General features: G+C 42.0%; 1 protein-coding gene across 6 annotated transcripts in view; it reads left to right on the forward strand.

Moving 5' to 3' along the window:
* DIP2C (disco interacting protein 2 homolog C) overlaps positions 1–21,157 on the forward strand; it is a 485,782-nt gene that overhangs the window by 182,506 nt on the left and 282,119 nt on the right. The gene's annotated exons all lie outside the window — the stretch shown is intronic.

A 21,157-nucleotide genomic window follows, 5' to 3' on the forward strand; every position in this document is an offset into this window, starting at 1 on the left:
AAAATAATAGCCAGTTTTCATAGGACTGAAGTCAGTGGGAGCTGTGTATCCTTAGCACCATGGGCCATTTTTATTTAGGGCTTAAAGTGCCTTACATTAGGCACCCGGCATTTGAAAATGTTGGCAATATTTTTAAATTTATGTGAGATACACGACTGTTTTCAGCCTGATTAAAATATTTAAAGTATGCTAAAGCTACTCTCTATGCCTTAGGGTCCTGATCCAAAGTCCATTGTAAGTTATTACTTTATTATTAGCAGCATGGCAACGTATGGAGGCCCCAGACAAGATAGGGCCCCATTGCGCTAGATGCCATACAAACAGAGTATGAGACAGTCTCAGTTCTGAAGAGCAAAGGGACCTGTTGGCTTGAGTGAACTTCAGATCAGACTTCAGCTAGAACATCTGGGACTTCACCTTTGTTTTGTAAGGAGATAATGATATGAATTTCAAACGTATTCCAAAACCTTTGAAGAATTCAGCTTGTTAAATCAACATACAGGTATTGCTGGTAACAATGTATTTAAACTAGAACAAGAAAATAATTATTTCTGCTTGGAAGCCCTAGCCCAGTCAGAATCTGCTTTTGTCATAAGCCAGCATGCTGTTCCGTTGTCGAGACCACAAAATATAATGATAGCTTGTACATGTTTAGATGGAACAGAGGAATATCGGGAAAGTTCTGCTGGAAGCTGTTACTGTCTGTTCCCTTTGTCCCTACCATAAATGTTGTGTTCTAGTCCAACCACAAGGTTGGACTCGATGCAGGAATCACTGGGTGAAATCTGTGGCCTGTGTTTTATAGTAGGTCAGACTAGACAATCAGAATGGTCCCTTCTGGTGTTAAAATCTATGAATCACTCTGAGATTTCTTAATTGAAAATTTAAAAAATAAAAGTAAAAACAACTGGTCTTAACAAAGGGATATCCAGAATCTGTAAAATAGTAACAGGCATCCTCATGTTATGGTGTAAATGACATTCACTGCCTCCCATGTTTCACTTATTCCCAATTCTGTATTTGGGTTAGGTATCAATTATGAGGCCAACCAATGTATCAAAAACTCTAGTGGATTTCTGCCAACCTCAACATTGCTCTAAAATCAACCAATAATTTCTCCAAACATGCAACAAAACAATGTATTCACGTGTAGACCTAGCCATAAATATAGAAATGCCTTGACACAATACTATATCTACTCAACACCAACTGGAGGCAACAGAGGAAGAAGAAAAGCTCTCCAAAATAGGACTAATCACATGCAGAGGGAAATTCCTTCCTAGATCCCAAAGGTAAGGTGTTAGAAGGTGCCCCTGAGCATACTAGTGAGTAATAATTGCAAAATCCCTGACACAGTTGTACTTCTGTCTCTGTTAACATTTTCCTAGAAGACTGGTGTCCTTTCCTGAGTTCCTGATTGTACCTCCCATTGTCAAGAGAGAAAGGACAGGACAAGTTGTTTGAGGTGCTGAACAGGGAGTGGGTATGTACTCTGGCTCCTAGTTGTGGTCCTAAATCATTCTCTGCAAAGCAAGAGGAGGAGATCAGCTGGTCAAAGTTTGGGAGGGTTACAGATGTGTCAATCATAAAAGTTTTCTTTTTATTTGCCTGCTAGAGCCAATCAACAACTTAGTTTGAGAGATAATCTTGTCCATCTCACCCTACCTCTTGGAATCCACCCATTTAAAAGGAGACCTATATTCTTGGAATTTTCCCTCAAACTTTATACTGATTCACCTGTGTTCTTCAAGTGCCTTCCGTGCTGCGCCACAAAGATCTGATTTAATAAGTAACCAGAATTTCAAGCAGATTATGCAGACAGTTCAAACCTGGGGGTGGTGGTGTGGAACTAATCCAATCCTCCACCAAAATAGCTATTTTCAATTCCAGTGCCCGAATTAACTTTCAACAGGATTTGACCTTTGTTCTTTGATTGTGGTACAAAAGAATAGGTAGATGCCAAATGAAGAGGCTGAAGTAATGATTATATGCAAAAATGCTGCTAAGTATGTAATTAAAAACTGCCCTGAGAGACACCCCCAAATCTTACATCCTAATTTTATTTTATACTGCCATTTACGGGAGGGATAAATTCGCCTCTCCCACACACTCTCTTTGCACCTGTTTTACAGTTTAACGGGCAGACTTGGGATCCATCCTTTGTAGTAAGACTGCTCTTTATTGTTCAGATAATATTATGCAGCATTTGTTAACCTAAATTCTGACCCCTCAGATACTCCAGTCTAGACTAATTCGCTTCAGCTCTTCATATTTAAATTAGCCGGCTGTAGTGTCAGTGAAGATTGAGCACGAAACATTTGGTAGCAAATTCTTGTCTTCTGCTTTCTCTGTCTCAGAGTGAGAATATTGCAGCAAAATGTGCTTCAACTCATCAAGGTTTGAGGAAGGTAAATGAATGTTTTTGGCCATTTTAGCTTTAGAAGTGAGCTTCATTTCCTGGGAATAATGATATTCTATGTCAGGTTTTTTATTTGCTGTATTTCCACTCAGGACTCCTTTCAATATTGCCAGCGATCCTAGTATTTTCTGAATTGTTCTTGTGTTTTACTGGATAAGCATTTACTTCCAAGGTATTCATGGATCAAACCCTTACCTTAAAAGTCCACAAAATACCACTTTGCACCATGTGTCACAAAATACTAATCTTCTGATGAAATGTGGTAGTATTTTCATGTAATTTGGTAATGGCAAACTAACGTGCTCTTAGCAAATCTGTATAACCATATTTTCTTCACTGCTATCCATGTCCTCCTTTGTGCATCTCCTCTGTTTGCTTGTTACACCCACCTACATCATGTCTTAGTATGATATTGGTATTCACTTCAGTGGGGCTCCTCAACAGTGTAGAGTCTGATTTAGTGCATCATATTGCAGGATCGGGACCTTAACTGCAAGCTCTACAGGGCAGAGGCTGCCTTTTACTGTCTGTTTGAGCAATGTCCAGCAGAGTGGGGCCCCAACTATGATTGGAGCGTGTGGGGTCTACTATAATGCATAATAACAGAATGTTAAGGCATTGTGTCACAAGAAGCTGGCATAATCTTACAAGGACATGTGACAGCAGAATAGGAAGCTGACCTTCTTATGTGCTTCTCTGTCTGCTAATCTGGACATTGTCCTCTTCCCCAAAAGATCTTTCTACAGGAAAGGGCATCTCCTTTCTACAAACATCAAACAGGCAGATGGCAATTACCTTCTGAGACGGAGTTACATTTACTGTGTCACTGATGATGCAGACCCTACCAGGGAGGAAGGAGCTCACACTCCCAGAGTGGATAGCAAAGTCTTTCGTCATGCCATGGGACACTACATATGGAGGCAGTACTGGTTCCAACATCCCATGTATCTGCATGCTACGGGGTGAGCTAGGAGTGAGGGTACCAGAAACACTTGTAAAGACTTATCTAGACTGTGACTTTTCCCTGATTACGGCCACTGGTGTACCTGCTCCAGTGCAAACCCTTAATTTAGATTGGCAAAGCTGCTATTTTCACTGGTAATCCCAGACAGCAGCTTTGCCTGTCTCCATTAGGGTACTGGTTCAGCTACACTGATGGCTTTAATCGGGACAAATACCCCATATAGACAAGGTCTAAGCTGTTGTTTTTGTGAGGGTTCCCCTGTCCCAAGTGCCTTGGAAGCTTTATCTGGGGGGAAAAGGTGGAGAAAACGAGAAAAATCATTGAATAACATAAACTAGAGAAGGAGAAAACCTATTAGCCTCTAAGACACCATAGTGATTGGGGGCCTTGCAAGTACCTGGGTGTCTGTCTACTAAATACCTAACAATCTATTGTTAATTATTTGTATGTGCCAATGCCAAGAAACCCCAGTCATATGCTAGGTGCTGTACAGCCACAGAATAAAAAGATTGCACAATTTGCTACATCCTTTACCAGTACAAGATAGTTCCTAGGGTTTTGTTCTACAACTTAGGTGCTCACATTTCATTAATGCTGCTGGCAGTTAATATAAGTGGGAACAGCTGCAGTCCATCAGTGCTATATCTGAAATGTCTAGCAAAAGGGTACTTTAATCCTTCGTATTCATTATAGACACCATGAGATCACTATGCAAACAGTGTAATGTTGGCACTTTACCTCGCAGTTATAACAAGTAGTTTGTCATTTATAATCTTGGTGTGTCCTGTCAGTTGAAATAATAAGCTGTGTTTTCATAAAGTGTTGATTTTTAGGAAACTGCTCTTCAGCAATAACTAGCTCTGTACCATCCTCACTGCTTTTACAGTAAGCACAGAATGGTTAGAAGAAGTGCAGATACTCATCAGTGCAGGTACATGGGGAAGGGAAGCCAAAGTGGCATCTCTGCACTTTCCCCAAAGGCTATAGATGCCCCTTCTATTGAAAGAGCATGTGGTTGGGGCTCTGGAGGAAGAGGCCAGCTACAGGCCAGGCCTTGGTTTGTGAGTATGAAAAATAGACACTGTTATGAGAAGTCAAGGGAGTGTGGGTGTTTCATGCACTGGGTAGCTTTAATTACTATTTTTTATTCCTGGCAGCATCAAACATAATATCAGAGGAGCCAGATGGGCAGATTTTTCTGATGTCTGATGGAAATTATATCAGTGAATTTTTCAGACTTCAGTTACCAATTTGTAGCTACTAACAAAATTTGCTACAACTAGCTACAATTTGTAGCTACTAAAGCTACTAACAACTTTCCAAATACAAGTAAATAATTATCAAACTCATTTGTCTCACAAAACATTTTTTCAGTAGTATTAAAATCTAACTCACTGGCAGAAGTTTAATTCACTGTTCTTTAATTTCTCTGTGGCTGCTGCTTTATTTCTTAGGGCCCAATTGTGTATCCCTTATTCACACTTCATACCACTTCACTCATCAATGGCACATAGGTGGCCCCCTTATCATAGTAGCTGAGCACCTCACAACATCCCTGTGTGGTGGGGAAACTACTGTTACTCCAGTTTCACAGGTAGGGAACTGAAGCAGAGAGATGAGAAGTGATTTGCCTAAATTTACACAGGAAGTCTGTGTCAGAGCAGGGACTTGAATACAAAGTCCTAGGCTTGGTCCCCAGCCACTTGACCACGTTCACTGGATTACCCATGAGAAGAACTTCTCCTCACCATATGTAAGAATTACACAGGTGAGCAGTAGGGCTCAATCCTGCTCCTGCTGAAGTCAATGGGTATGTTATGTGCTCTGAGGACTGGGTCCTCATTAGTTCATTGTTGCTAATTAGATGTATGGAATGTCTTCTTCAGTGTGGCTCAGGCATATGAACATAATTTAATAAAACACATATATTCAGGTAAGTATATTTGGTCACCTAAATCACATGCTATTTCTGTCCCCTGGTAGGATGATCTGCTGATTCCGCCTGAAGTGTATTTTGCATCATGATTAAACAAACGTCAGCCATCAGCCCGAATTTTGCTTTACATGAACATGGAGTGAACAATACTTTGCTTACATGAGTGTTCACAAAAAGTGAATACAAACTGGGTAGAACTTACTCAAAGCAAAATTCTGTTTAGAAGTACTCCTAAATGTTTGCAGACAATTTTATTCTTCAATACTCATCTGGCCTGAATAGTCAATAGGATAACAAGGAAAATCAAGGGTTTTTTTTCTGAAATTCACATGGAACCTTCCTTCCTGGTGCCTTTCTGTCGACTGGGTTATCAGTGGTGATACAAAGGAGCCGATCAGATTAAAATGCCAGATAAAGTATGGGTATATTATGGTCTCATATGAGTTCTGACATGGATCAGCTGGATTTATTTCAGTGCTACTGTATGTCTTAAAGGAAAAGTGCATAATCTAATAATTGTATTAAATTATAAAGAAAAAAAATTAGGAAACTAAAATCTTAAAAGAATAGTTATAGTCAAATAAGTAATGGTGTAAAAATAGAAGTGTGGTGATGTGCGCTCAAAACAAGCATACATTTCGGCTTGTGGAAATTGGGTACAGTACAGTTTCACTGAAAATCCAGTGCAGAATTATTAAAGTTTCTAATTTTGCAGACTAATTAAGTGTGTGGTTAAGTTCAGCTAAAGGCAGGTGAAGTGCTTTGCTGAATGTGGATGGACTTAAGCATGCACTTAAACTTACAAACATGATTAAGTGCCTTGCTGAATCAACACCTCAGTTCTGAATGTGGACCCTTTACTACAGGTATCAATGCTCATGCTAAAACCAAGAAAGCTCTTGACTTCCTTATCTCAGGTTGAGTTTCCATGTGTGGAAGTCAGGAAAAACAATTTTTGACCTGAAAACTAAACGTATCGAAGACCATGAGCCTAGTACTTCATGATGTCATTTTTACAGCCTCTTTTCAGAGGCTTTAAATAAAAATCACTCCCCCAGCTCTCCAATAACCAGGAGGAGTGCACACATTTCATTGTCCCCAGGGATGGCTCTGTAGGATGATATGGATAGATTGCATCAGTACATGGCTCCTCCGCACTCTTCAATTGTGCAAAAGGAGCCAGCCCTACACTGATCAAGTGCAGGGACTGTAACTGTCCCTAGCCCTCATGCAGTGTGCCTGGTGAGACAGGCAGAAAGGATTCATGTGCCCTTCCTCACACTTGCCATCCACAATGGGGTCAGTGACAATCTGCCCTCGTATATTGAATATGTTTGTGAATGATATGGTTCACCTCCCTTCATGAACTTGCAACCAGTAAAACCCCTCCTTTGCTTTTTACAGCTAGTCAGACGTGTGACTAGCTACTTCTTATATTACAATGCTGTCTTTACAACTTTCAGCAAGCTGTTCTTTCATGTTTTCATTTGTGCAGAACAGTGTTCTGAACAGCTACTTCTGGGCAGGGTGAGGGCATTAATCAGAGGCCGCAGATAGTAGTTGCAATCCTCTTGCTTCCCATCTATTCATCCCCATTAAAATGATGGATGGCTCAAAACAATAAGTATCCATTAATACCCAGTATATTTTGCTCATGCATTATATTTTTCCCTATGTATCATTATTATGGGTAAAACAGAACTGTTCTAGCCTTGAGTAAGGTGCGGTGCTTGCCTCTTTTTCCTGGGGTGAATACCAATTAAACCAATTAAATCAAAAGAAAGAGGAAAAAAAGGGTTACTGGCCTAATGGATAGAGGCGAAGCAGTAGTTGTGATATATCTCAATCTTAGAAAGGCTTTTAACACTGTCCCAATTGACATTTTATAAGCAATCTAGGGAAAGGTGGTCTAGATGTAATTACTAGAAAGTGGGTGCACAACTGGTTGAAAGGCTGTACTCAAAAAGTAGTTATCAATGGTTCATTGTCAAACTTCAAGGCTATATCTCTTGGGGACCTGCAGGGGTCAGTCTTGGATATGGTGCTATTCAGTATTTTCATTAATGTCTTGGATAATAAATTGAGAGTATGCTTAAAATTTGTAGATAACACCAAGCCAGGAGGGGTTGCAAGCACTTTAGAGGACACAATTAGAACACAAAACCAACTTGGCAAATTGGAGAATTGGTCTGAATTCAACAAGACAATAAAAGACAAGTGCAAAGTACTTCACTTAGGAAGGAAAACACCAAATGGACAGCCACAAAATGTGGAATAAATGGTTAGGGTTGTAGTACTGCTGAAAAGCATCTAGGAGTTATAGAGGATTACAAAGTGAGTATGTGTCAACAACGTGATGCAGCAGCGAACAGGCTAATATCGTCCTTGGGTGTATTAACAGGGGAGTTTGTATGTAAGACACAGGAGGCAACTGTCACCTCTGGCACTCGTGAGGCCTTAGCTGGATACTGTGTCTAATTCTTGGCTCCACACTTCAGGAAAGATGTGGACAAATTGGAGAGAGTCCAGAGGAGAGCAACAAAAGTGATAAACGGTTTAGAAAACCTGCCCTATGAAGAAAGATTAAAGAACCTGTGCGTGGTTAGTCTGGGGAAAAGAAGACTGGGCGAGGAGGAGGGATGGCGGGACCTGATAGTCTTAAGGACAGTTATAAAGAGGACTGCGATCAATTGTTCTGCAGATCCCATGAAGGCAGGTAGGATCAGAGGCTATAATAGGGAAAGAACAAATTAAAAATGACTTAGACAAGTTAGATGTCTTCAAGTCACCAGGTCCTGTTGTTCTAGGATGTGTTTCGGTGGTTCTCAACCAGGGGTGTGGGGCCCCCTGGGGGGCTGTGTGCAGGTTTCAGGGGGTCCGCCAGGCATGGCTGGCATTAGATTTGCTAGGGCCCACGGCAGAAAGTCAAAGTCTCGTCATGCGGGATTGTAGTCTGGCGCCCCGAGCCCTGCCGCCTGCAGCTGAAGCCAAAGCCTGAGCAGCTTGGCTTTGTGTTACCCCCTGTGGTGTGGGGTCCTGGGCAGTTGCCCTCCTTGATACCCCCTCACACCAGCCCTGGATTTTCTATGCAGAAAACAGTTGTGGTGGCACAGTTGGGCTGTGGAGTTTTTATAGCATGTTGGGGGGGGGCCTCAGAAAGGAAAAGGTTGAGACCCCCTGCCCTAGGATACTCAAGGAGTGGACTAAGGCGGTACCTGAGCCATTAGCGATTATCTTCGAAAAGTCATGGAAAATGGGTGAGAGAGTCCAGTTCAAATATAATGCCAATGTATAAAAAGGGAAATAAGGACAACTCAGGGAATTACAGACCAGTCAGCTTAACTTCAGTACCCGGAAAGATAATGGAGCAAATAATTAAGCAATCAGTTAGCAAACATCTGAAAGATAATAAGGTGATAAGTAACGGTCAACATGGATGTGTCAAAAACAAACTGTGTGAAACTAACCTAATAGCTTTCTTTGACAGGATAGGTTTCAGAGTAACAGCCGTGTTAGTCTGTATTCGCAAAAAGAAAAGGAGTACTAGTGGCACCTTAGAGACTAATCAATTTGCGAATACAGAGTAACACGGCTGCTACTCTGAAACCTGTCATTATGCAAGGCGCTGCATTTAGCCATATGGAGTGGTTTTTTTTTATTATAAATTGGTTAGTCTTTAAGGTGCCATTAGTACTCCTTTTCTTTTTGACGGGATTACGAGCCTTGTGGGTGGGAGGAAACAGATGATGTGTATATCTTGACCTTAGTAAGGCTTTTGATACTGTCTCGAGTGACCTTTTCATAAACAAACTAGGGAAATACAGGCAGTCCTCGGACCATCGACACAATTGGTTCCTGAAAATCGCGTCTTAAGTTGAAAATGTCGTAACTCGAATTTCCCATAGGAACAATGCCGGATGGAGCATCGTAAAGTTGAAACGCAATGACAATTTATAAATGTCGTAAGTGCTGTTCACTATAATTCGAATGTCGTAAAGTTGAGGACTGCCTGTACAGTATAGGAGCTAGATGGAGCTACTCTAAGGTGGGTGCATAACTGTTTGGAAAACTGCTCCCAGAAAGTAGTCATCAGTGCTTCACAGTCAAGCTGGACAGGCATATTTAGTGGGGTCCTGCAGGGATCGGTTCTGGGTCCAGTTCTGTTCAATATCTTCATCAATGATTTAGATAATGGCATAGAGAGTACACTTATAAAGTTTGTGAACAATTCCAAGCTGGGAGGGGTTGCAAGTGGTTTGAAGGATAGGATTAAAATTCAGAATGATCTGGACAAACTGGAGAAATGGTCTGAAGTAAATAGGATGAAATTCAATAAGGACAAATGCAAAGTTCTCCACTTTTGAAGGAACCATCAGTTGCACACATACAAAATGGGAAACGACTGCTTAGGAAGGAGTACTAGAAAGGGATCTGAGGGTCATAGTGGATCACAAGCTAAGTATTAGTGAACATTGTAATGGTGTTGCAAAAAAAAAAAAAAAGCAAACATCATTCAGGGCTGTATTAGCAGGATTGTTGTAAGGAAGATAGGAAAAATAATTCTGCTGCTCTACGCCACGCTGATTAGGCCTCAACTAGAATATTGTGTCCAGTTCTGGGCACCACATGTCAGCAAAGATGTGGAGAAATTGGAGAAAGTCCAGAGAAGAGGAACAAAAATGTCCTGAGGAAGAGGGAGGTTTGATGAGAGCGGTGTGCATGCTTGTTGTTTTTGTTGTTTTTGGAACAGAAATAATTACAAAAAGCAGTCAGAAGTTAATTCTTTCAATAATTATGAAAACATTCCCTGTATTAAAAACTGGCAATATAAATATATGGAAGGGTGTTCAAAGTGTCCTGCTTCAATAAGATAAGTGTTTTGAAGTAGCATGGCTTCTAATGCTGCAACATTGAAGAGATAGCAGCATCCCAGAATCTTGATGAGAAGGAATTTCCATATTATTGCTGTTCAAAATCAGAGGTATGGGAGGCACAGGAAAGCAGACAATGTTGTAAGAAGATCAAGTGTTTAAAGCATAACTAAGTTAAACTACTTAAACTTAAAGATGACGCGGAGCTGTTGCTGACATTACAAGCCCTGTGGGAAAAGCATTTTGTAAAATTAGTTATACAGAACATATTGCAGATCCATGTAGGACACTTACGCACTTGCTGTGATGTATATGACATACACGGGAAGTGTTGTAAAGTGGTTATATTTTGCAGAGAAGCCATTATAGAACTTATGAGTCAGGGTGAATATAAATACTTTTTGTCAAGGAGAGCCTCCAGACTTGGATTCACACAAGCATCAAACCCATTATTACTATCCAACACATCAGGTTGTGTCAGGCAAATGTTATTAATGTCTGTTTTCTGGAGTTTATAATCAGTTGTAAAAACTGACTTGAGGCTAAAGATTAGCATCCAGTGCCTTTATTGGGGCCAATCAACCCAGAAAAGAGACCGGAGTGTCATTTTAGACAGTTCAGTGAAGACCTCAGCTCAATATGTGCAACCATAGTCAAAAAAGCAAACGTGAGTATAAGATGCATAAGGAATGGGATGGAGACTGATGTGATAACAGTTTTCAGATATCTTAAGCGCTGTTGTAAAGAGGGCAGTAATTGTTCAAATATGTTAAGGGCTGTTATAAAGAGAGTAATGAATTGTTCACCCTGTCCACTGAAAAAGGACAAGAAATAATGGGTTTAAGATGCAGCAAAGGAGATTAAGGTTAGATCGTAAGAAAAACTTTCTAACTGTAAGGGTAGTTAAGCTCTGGAGTAGGCTTCCAACGAATGTTGTGGAATCCCCATCATTGGAAGTTTTTTAAAAACGGGTTGGACAAACACCTGTGAGGAATAGTGTGGGTTTACTTGGTCCTTCCTGTCAAAGTTTGACTCAGACTCACAATTTATCAGACCACTCTGTTTTATTAGCAAAGCTGCTCTGCTAATACATTTAGAAGTGAGCCCCCTGAGTGGGGCTTGTGTCTCTTAATTTATACAGTTTTGGAGAACAAGTTACAGAGAAGTTACAGACAAAAGAAGAAAAAAGATTTTAGTCACCACCCTTTGAGATCCCTGAGACCAGTCACGTATCTTCAATTACCTGCCACCCTTAACAATCTCCTTTAACAGCTTCCAGTTAACTTAACTAATTGCCCTTCACACCTTCCATTCTGATGCCTACTTCTTAGACGTGCTGGCTCTATCTTAATTGCTTCTCCATTCAAAAGCTAACTGTCCCTACATGTGCTCCCTCAGATACTTTTCAGAGTAGCAGCCCTGTTAGTCTGTATTCGCAAAAAGAAAAGGAGGACTTGTGGCACCTTAGAGACTAACCAATTTATTAGAGCATAAGCTTTCGTGAGCTACAGCTCACTTCCTCAGATGCATATCGTGGAAACTGCAGCAGGCTTTATATATACACAGAGAATATGAAACAATACCTATTCCCACCCCACTGTCCTGCTGGTAATAGCTTATCTAAAGTGATTTCCAGCACAAATCCAGGTTTTCTCACCCTCCACCCCCCCACACAAATTCACTCTCCTGCTGGTGATAGCCCATCCAAAGTGACAACTCTTTACACAATGTGCATGACAATCAAGCTGGGCTATTTCCTGCATAAATCCAGGTTCTCACATCCCCCCCACCCCCATACACACACAAACTCACTCTCCTGCTGGTAATAGCTCATCCAAACTGACCACTCTTCAAGTTAAAATCCAAGTTAAACCAGAACATCTGGGGGGGGGGGGGTAGGAAAAAACAAGAGGAAACAGGCTACCTTGCATAATGACTTAGCCACTCCAAGTCTCTATTTAAGCCTAAATTAATAGTATCCAATTTGCAAATGAATTCCAATTCAGCAGTTTCTCGCTGGAGTCTGGATTTGAAGTTTTTTTGTTTTAAGATAGCGACCTTCATGTCTGTGATCGCGTGACCAGAGAGATTGAAGTGTTCTCCGACTGGTTTATGAATGTTACAATTCTTGACATCTGATTTGTGTCCATTTATTCTTTTACGTAGAGACTGTCCAGTTTGACCAATGTACATGGCAGAGGGGCATTGCTGGCACATGATGGCATATATCACATTGGTGGATGTGCAGGTGAACGAGCCTCTGATAGTGTGGCTGATGTTATTAGGCCCTGTGATGGTGTCCCCTGAATAGATATGTGGGCACAGTTGGCAACGGGCTTTGTTGCAAGGATAAGTTCCTGGGTTAGTGGTTCTGTTGTGTGGTATGTGGTTGTTGGTGAGTATTTGCTTCAGGTTGCGGGGCTGTCTGTAGGCAAGGACTGGCCTGTCTCCCAAGATTTGTGAGAGTGTTGGGTCATCCTTTAGGATAGGTTGTAGATCCTTAATAATGCGTTGGAGGGGTTTTAGTTGGGGGCTGAAGGTGACGGCTAGTGGCGTTCTGTTATTTTCTTTGTTAGGCCTGTCCTGTAGTAGGTAACTTCTGGGAACTCTTCTGGCTCTATCAATCTGTTTCTTTACTTCTGCAGGTGGGTATTGTAGTTGTAAGAAAGCTTGACAGAGATCTTGTAGGTGTTTGTCTCTGTCTGAGGGGTTGGAGCAAATGCGGTTGTATCGCAGAGCTTGGCTGTAGACGATGGATCGTGTGGTGTGGTCAGGGTGAAAGCTGGAGGCATGCAGGTAGGAATAGCGGTCAGTAGGTTTCCGGTATAGGGTGGTGTTTATGTGACCATTGTTTATTAGCACTGTAGTGTCCAGGAATTGGATCTCTTGTGTGGACTGGACCAGGCTGAGGTTGGTGGTGGGATGGAAATTGTTGAAATCATGGTGGAATTCCTCAAGGGCTTCTTTTCCATGGGTCCAGATGATGTTACTTTGTAACATGTTTTGGCATGCCCTCTCATATACAATGTATCCAGCATGTCCCCTTATACAACGCTATACTTATACAATGTTATACTTCCACATGCCATAGTGCAGAGGGCTGCTGGACATGATGACTTCTTGAGGTCCCTTCTGACCCTACATTTCTATGATTCTGTGATCACACTCACATTTTTAAAAAAAGAGTGAAATCCCAGGCGTTCAGCTCTTGTACTAATCACAGAAAATCCTTCCTCTGATCTAATAAAACCAGACAAAAAGTAACAAACAATGGCATTCCTTACAAACTCTGTACAGTTGACAAACAGTAAAAGAATATTTCACAGTCATTAAACAGTAAATCAGATTTTCCATTGATAAGATTGCTTTAATTTTGTGTCCATTCTTCCTCTGTAGGCAAAGTGATCCTCTTCCAATCTCTTGCCACCTCACTCCCTCTTCCTCTAACAGCTGTTCGCTGTAGCCCATGGACAAACAACCTCCTTTCTAAAAAAAGAAACAAATATTTTAGTCCATTACAGTCCATATATCCATTGTTTTTAAAGATGTACACGCAGCCCATGCCAAGCTTAGTGCAGCACTCTGTCCCCTCTAGTAGCACTTAGGCCAGCTAGAGATTGATGAGCCTTCTACGGCCTTGGCTTAAAGAGATGTGTCTTTTAGCTCGTGCAGTAGAGACTCATGCATTAAACTCCAGAGGTCACAGGTTTGATCCTATCTGATGACAACCGCAGTCTATTGGCGTTACATGTATAGTCTCTTAATATTGTGGAAAAATAAAGAGGATTCCACAATTTAACAGGGTGGCCTCTCCCTATAAGCCCAAAAGACCCAGGGCCGGCCAGGCCCCGCCACAACTGGGCAGGCTGTGACACTTAAAAGGAAGAAAGCCTGGCAGCAGGAGGCTGACTGTGGGTGGGGAGGGAGAGTATGGATTGACTATTCCTTCCAGAGGGCCGGAGCCCGTTGTAGAGGGCTGGCTGAAGAAGAGTCCCAGGAGAGAGCAGGGAGTCTCTCCACTGGAAGACTTAAGGGAAAACAGGTATGGCTGCTGTCTTGTTTGGGAAGGGCCTGTGGGAGGAGCCTAGGGCCAGAAGCCAGTTAGGGTTTGTCAGGAGCAAATGGGGAATGAAGGGGACTTTTCAAAGAGCTCATTCTTTGAGAGGGCTGTAGAAGACCTTTGGAATCAAGGGAAGAAGGAATGTGGGATGGCCCTGATCAGAGAAGAAGGGGTATTTATAGGCCTGAGTGTAAAGCCTGTAGACATTGGTACCACAGAAGGGGTGAAATTAAATGTCTGGTTTGCCAAAATCTATAGGCCATCGACAATAGTTTGCTTGCATTATGCTTATGTAATTATTTCCTGTCTGTAAATAAATGCATATACTTGACTGTTTAGTGGTGTGGAGAAAGAGAATAAGGAAAAGTTATTTACTTGTTCCCATAATATAAGAACTAGGGGCCATGAAATGAAATTAATGGGAAGCAGATTTAAAACAAATAAAAGAAAGTTCTTCTTCACTCAGCGCACAGTCAACCTATGGAACTCCTTGCCTCAGGAGGTTGTGAAGGCTAGCACTATAACAGGGTTTAAAAGAGAACTGGCTAAATTCATGAAAGTTAAGTCCATTAATGGCTATTAGCCAGGATGGGTAAGCCTCTGTTTGTCAGAGGGTGGAGATGGATGGCAGGAGAGAGATCACTTGATCATTACCTCTTAGGTTCACTCCCTCTGGGGCACCTGGCATTGGCCACTGTTGGTAGACAGGATACTGGGCTGGATGGACCTTTGGTCTGACCCAGTATGGCCATGCTTATGTTCTTATGGACATGTCCATTATTCTACCCACCTTTAAAATACAGAGTTTTTTCTTTTAACATCTTTAAGGAGAAACTGTTTTCTTGTGGCCTTATCCAAAGTCCATTCAAGACTCCCACTGATTTCAGCAGACTGTAAATCAAGCCTTAGAGGAGTCATTACAATCAGCTGTAGCAAAAGGAGAGTGCTGTTGCTGTTTATAATGTCAAATAGTTAACATTGCTGTATCAAGAACTATGTGGCAAAGCACGACTTTGTAATAAAGCAAAAGCTGTTTGGAATGTTAACAGTCAGAATCTTTTAGACATTTGGAGATGCCTGCAATTACCTAAACAACGCTTCATCTATCAAGAAAGTCCCTTCCTGGATTTGTCACTTTGAGATTTAACTAAGGGTTTTAATTACAGACAGTTGATCATTTTATTTTGTAGAAACTGCAGCATGTGATGTTTGAGTATAATATATTGAAGAATTGGCAACTCCTTTAAAAACATTTTGAAGATCAGTTCAATGGTTACAGTTTTCAGGAAAGTAAAAGTTAGATAAGCACAGCCATATTTTAAAAACAGTCCACAATTCAGTCTTAAAAGATTTTACTGAAAGTTTTTTAAAAAATACAAAGAAGGGGGAAAATGTACAGAACAAAACTGGATGTTTAAGGACTACATATCTGCATCCACTCGACCACAAGTATAGGGCTAGACTGTGTGTTGGCTCTAAATAGTTGTGCCATCCACTGCACAAGCAAGTAAGGCTTTCCCAAATCATGTGTCCAGGCTTAGATAGCAGTGTCTGGGGGCTGCTACTTCCCACAGGAGTGAGTGGGTGGAGGGTGCCCCCAGCACACCATCTGGGGGAAAGAAGCTGCATCCGGTAAAGGGTTGTAATAAATTACTTGTCGTTAGTTTTGTGCACATCTGTGATTTTCTTAGGTTTGCATGTGGGAGAGCACTGGTCTTCTATTTCTGGGATGAGGCTTCAATAAATAAACATTCAGGGGGTGGAGAGATTGGTTTGAACATGCTGAATTTTAATGTAGACCAGACAAAGCTGCCTAGGATTCCAGGTTGTTGTTTTAAAAAAAAAAAAATCTTAATACTGTACTCTTGGAATGCAATTATTGCAGTTTCCTAGGTGATGTTCAGATGTGCTGAACACTGGAGATGGAACCTTTTGTTAACCTTTTTTCTATTCTCAAGAAAATATTCTTGCTAGGAATTGACAGTACATGCCAAAGACACTATTCAATGATGGGAGCTCAATTTGCACGTGTGGGCTTCTAAATTAGGGCATTCTGTGCCACACTTGGATACTCAAACAGCAACTTAGCATTCAAATACCTCTTTTAGACTTCCGCATACCAGTTTGGGTACTTAGGTACTTTAAATCTGTAAATTTGGCCTCAGATTGGTTTATGAGGATGAGACAGGTTTTCAAAGTTAGGAACATGTGGATATTTGCACATGCCTAATAAATACCAATGTGCACCCAGCAGGTACAAATTGCTGGTCTAACTTTGAAACTTAGCCCTTATATTATTATAATGCAGTTCTACCCTAAAAATTGACTTGGCATTGTGTTATTCCATATCATTGTATCTCACAGCAGGTTAAATTAGGCCCTTATTATGGAACTCCATTGACTTCACTTCATGTCTCCATTTTGGTGCAGGTCGCTGTGCAATAAGGAACATCTAGTGCATGATATCAGGGTCCAGGTGCACAGCTCATGCATAACACAGTGCACGGTAGATTTACACCCTGGCTTATCATGCTTTTAGTCTCCCTATGAATATGCACACACCTTTGTGGAGCTAACAGAGAAGGTTTTTTGGAACATTTATTTTTTTGTTTATAAATGAATTTTTCTGGGGCTAGTGGAATGAGAGTGGGACTATAGTGGGAGGCAGATGGATCTGAGTGGGAGCAAGGAAGGTTGGAGGAACAGAGGGAAGAAGTGCTGGGATGGGAACAGAGAAGAGTGAGGGGAAAGGAGGTTTGTCAAAGCAAGTCACGTCAATTAAGAGCAAAAAAAATTAAAAAATAAATAGACACCTGAAGCAAATGCCAACAAAGCCATGTGGTGGCTTGAGTCATGGGTTGTCATTTGGAGGAATGATGAGGGACCTGGAGTATGAAAGGCTGTGAAGATTGGCCTCCAGGGAAACAGGAGGATGTAAATCTACCTCTAGCAGGCCAGATGAAGAGGTGGCTTGAGGGATGTGTAGTCGTGAACTGCCCCTGGGAGCTGGCATCATATATGGTTGCCCTTTGATCTGATTAAACTTTCTGTTCACCAGAGAAGTGAGGCAGGCCCTGCACTCACCCCTATCTGTCTGGTTTCAGAGTAGCAGCCGTGTTACTCTGTATCCGCAAAAAGAAAAGGAGTACTTGTGGCACCTTAGAGACTAACAAATTTATTTGAGCATAAGCTTTCATGAGCTACAGCTCACTTCATCGGATGCATTCAGTGGAAAATACAGTGGGAAGATTTATATACACAGAGAACATGAAACAATGGGTATTACCATACACACTGTAACGAGAGGGATCAGGTAAGGTGAGCTATTACCAGCAGGAGAGTAGGGGGGAAAAATCCTTTTGTAGTGATAATCAAGGGTGGGCCATTTCCAGCAGTTGACAAGAAGATCTGAAGAAAAGTGGGGGGGAGGGGGGAATAAACATGGGGAAGTAGTTTTACTTTGTGTAATGACACATCCACTCCCAGTCTTTATTCAAGCCTAAGTTAATTGTATCCAGTTTGCAAATGAATTCCAATTCAGCAGTCTCTCGTTGGAGTCTGCTTTTGAAGTTTTTTTGTTGAAGAATTGCCACTTTTAGGTCTGTAATCGAGTGACAAAAGAGATTGAAGTGTTCTCCGACTGGTTTTTGAATGTTATAATTCTTGACGTCTGATTTGTGTTCATTCATTCTTTTACGTAGAGACTGTCGAGTTTGGCCAATGTACATGGCAGAGGGGCATTGCTGGCACATGATGGCATATATCACATTGGTAGATGTGCAGGTGAACGAGCCTCTGATAGTGTGGCTGATGTGATTAGGCCCTATGCTGGTGTCCCCTGAATAGATATGTAGGCACAGTTGGCAACGGGCTTTGTTGCAAGACTAGGTTCCTGGGTTAGTGGTTCTGTTGTGTGGTGTGTGGTTGCTGGTGAGTATTTGCTTCAGGTTGGGGGGCTGTCTGTAAGCAAGGACTGGCCTGTCTCCCAAGATCTGTGAGAGTGATGGGTCATCCTTCAGGATAGGTTGTAGATCCTTTATGATGCGTTGGAGAGGTTTTAGTTGGGGGCTGAAGGTGATGGCTAGTGGCGTTCTGTTATTATCTTTGTTGGGCCTTGTCAAGGTTCCTCCCCCACTCTGAACTCTAGGGTACAGATGTGGGGACCTGCATGAAAAACCTCCTAAGCTTATCTTTACCAGCTTAGGTCAAAACTTCCCCAAGGTACAAAATATTCCACCCGTCGTCCTTGGATTGGCCGCTACCACCACCAAACTAATACTGGTTACTGGGGAAGAGCTGTTTGGATGCGTCTTTCCCCCGCAAATACTTCCCAAAACCTTGCACCCCACTTCCTGGACAAGGTTTGGTAAAAAGCCTCACCAATTTGCATAGGTGACCACAGACCCAAACCCTTGGATCTGAGAACAATGAAAAAGCATTCAGTTTTCTTACAAGAAGACTTTTAATAAAAATAGAAGTAAATAGAAATAAAGAAATCCCCCCTGTAAAATCAGGATGGTAGATATCTTACAGGGTAATTAGATTCAAAAACATAGAGAACCCCTCTAGGCAAAACCTTAAGTTACAAAAAAGATATACAGACAGAAATAGTTATTCTATTCAGCACAATTCTTTTCTCAGCCATTTAAAGAAATCATAATCTAACACATACCTAGCTAGATTACTTACTAAAAGTTCTAAGACTCCATTCCTGGTCTATCCCCGACAAAGACAGACTAAAGACAGACACACAGATCCTTTGTTTCTCTCCCTCCTCCCAGCTTTTGAAAGTATCTTGTCTCCTCATTGGTCATTTTGGTCAGGTGCCAGCGAGGTTACCTTTAGCTTCTTAACCCTTTACAGGTGAGAGGAGCTTTCCCCTGGCCAGGAGGGATTTCAAAGGGGTTTACCCTTTCCTTTATATTTATGACAGGCCTGTTCTGTAGTAGGTAACTACTGGGTACTCTTCTGGCTCTGTCAATCTGTTTCTTCACTTCAGCAGGTGGGTATTGTAGTTGTAAGAATGCTTGATAGAGATCTTTTAGGTGTTTGTCTCTCTGTCTGAGGGGTTGGAGCAAATGCGGTTGTATCGTAGAGCTTGGCTGTAGACAATGGATTGTGTGGTGTGGTCTTGATGAAAGCTAGAGGCATGTAGATAGGCATAGCGGTCAGTAGGTTTCCGGTACAGGGTGGTGTTTATGTGACCATCGCTTATTAGCACCCTAGTGTCCAGGAAGTGGATCTCTTGTGTGGACTGGTCCAGGCTGAGGTTGATGGTGAGATGGTAATTGTTGAAATCATGGTGGAATTCCTCAAGGGCTTCTTTTCCATGGGTCCAGATGATGAAGATGTCATCAATGTAGCGCAAGTAGAGTAGGGGCATTCGGGGACGAGAGCTGAGGAAGCGTTGTTCTAAGTCAGGCCTAAAAATGTTGGCATACTGTGGGGCCATGCAGGTACCCATAGCAGTGCCGCTGATTTGAAGGTATACATTGTCCCCAAATGTGAAATAGTTATGGGTGAGGACAAAGTTCAGCCACCAGGTTTGCCGTGACATTATTGGGGATACTGTTCCTGACAGCTTGTAGTCCATCTTTGTGTGGAATGTTGGTGTAGAGGGCTTCTACATCCATAGTGGCCAGGATGGTGTTTTCAGGAAGATCACCGATGGATTGTAGTTTCCTCAGGAAATCAGTGGTGTCTCGAAGATAGCTGGGAGTGCTGGTAGCATAGGGCCTGAGGAGGGAGTCTACATAGCCAGACAATCCTGCTGTCAGGGTGCCAATGCCTGAGATGATGGGGCGTCCAGGATTTCCAGGTTTATGGATCTTGGGTAGCAGATAGAATATCCCTGCTCAGTGTTCCAGGGGTGTGTCTGTGCGGATTTGTTCCTGTGCTTTTTCAGGGAGTTTCTTGAGCAAATGTTGTAGTTTCTTTTGGTAACCCTCAGTGGGATCAGAGGGTAATAGCTTGTAGAAAGTGGTTTGGAGAGCTGCCTAGCAGCCTCTTGTTCATAGTCCGACCTATTCATGATGACGACAGCACCTCCTTTGTCAGCCTTTTTGATTATGATGTCAGAGTTGTTTCTGAGGCTGTGGATGTCATTGTGTTCTGCACTGCTGAAGTTATGAGGCAAGTGATGCTGCTTTTCCACAATTTCAGCCCATGCACGTCAGCGGAAGCACTCTATGTAGAAGTCCAGTCTGTTGTTTCGACCTTCAGGAGGAGTCCACCCAGAATCCTTCTTTTTGTAGTCTTGGTAGGAAGGTCTCTGTGGGTTAGTATGTTGTTCAGAGGTGTCAGGCCAGTCCTTGCTTACAGACAGCCCCCCAACCTGAAGCAAATACTCACCAGCAACCACATACCACACAACAGAACCACTAACCCAGGAACCTATCCTTGCAACAAAGCGCGTTGCCAACTATGTCCACATATCTATTCAGGGGACACCATCGTAGGGCCTAATCACATCAGCCGCACTATCAGAGGCTCGTTCACCTGCACATCTACCAATGTGATATATGCCATCATGTGCCAGCAGTGCCCCTCTGCCATGTACATTGGCCAAACTGGACAGTCTCTACGTAAAAGAATAAATGGACACAAATCAGACATCAATTATAATATAATTATAATATTCAAAAACCGGTCAAAGAACACTTCAATCTCTTTGGTCACTCGATTACAGACCTAAAAGTGGCAATTCTTCAACAAAAAAACTTCAAAAGCAGACTCCAACGAGAGACTGCTGTATTGGAATTCATTTGCAAACTGGATAAATTAACTTAGGCTTGAATAAAGACTGGGAGTGAATGTGTCGTTACACACAGTAAAACTATTTCCCCATGTTTATTCTTCCCCCTTCCTGTTCCTCAGACGTTCTTGTCAACTGCTGGAAATGGCCCAC

The sequence above is a fragment of the Lepidochelys olivacea genome, assembly GCF_965140295.1.
Source record: "Lepidochelys olivacea isolate rLepOli2 genome assembly, chromosome: 2".
NCBI classification, from domain to species: domain Eukaryota; kingdom Metazoa; phylum Chordata; order Testudines; family Cheloniidae; genus Lepidochelys; species Lepidochelys olivacea.